Here is a 401-nt window from a genome sequence, read left to right as displayed (position 1 = left end):
AGCTCAACTCGCAGTACATCACCGTTACTGGTTGCAAAGACCCAACATGGTGACTCAGTTATTTAAGAAGTAGTAATATGCAGACTCTTTTATTGTTGCTAATTTTCAAATCCAGGATGTGATAGCAAAATCATTGTGTGCATGTTAGCATGATGACATATCATTTAGCTCACCTAAATTGTGGCTAAGAACATCCTCACAGAGCTCCTATATGTAGACAACAACAACAACGACATCAAAGTATTGTTTCATATAACACTTGTCACTTGAGTCAGGAAGACATGAAGACATTATTAACAAAATGAAAGACCTACAAATAGGCTAACATTATGCTTCAACTGAGATGGTAACAGTAACCTGTTTCCTGCTGTTTCTTTGTCATGATATTTCATAGAAGTGCC

This window comes from Morone saxatilis, unplaced genomic scaffold, assembly GCF_004916995.1.
Source record: "Morone saxatilis isolate NCDOM2014 unplaced genomic scaffold, NCSU_SB_2.0 Contig3, whole genome shotgun sequence".
Taxonomy (NCBI): domain Eukaryota; kingdom Metazoa; phylum Chordata; class Actinopteri; family Moronidae; genus Morone; species Morone saxatilis.
This window is presented reverse-complemented; position numbering follows the sequence as displayed.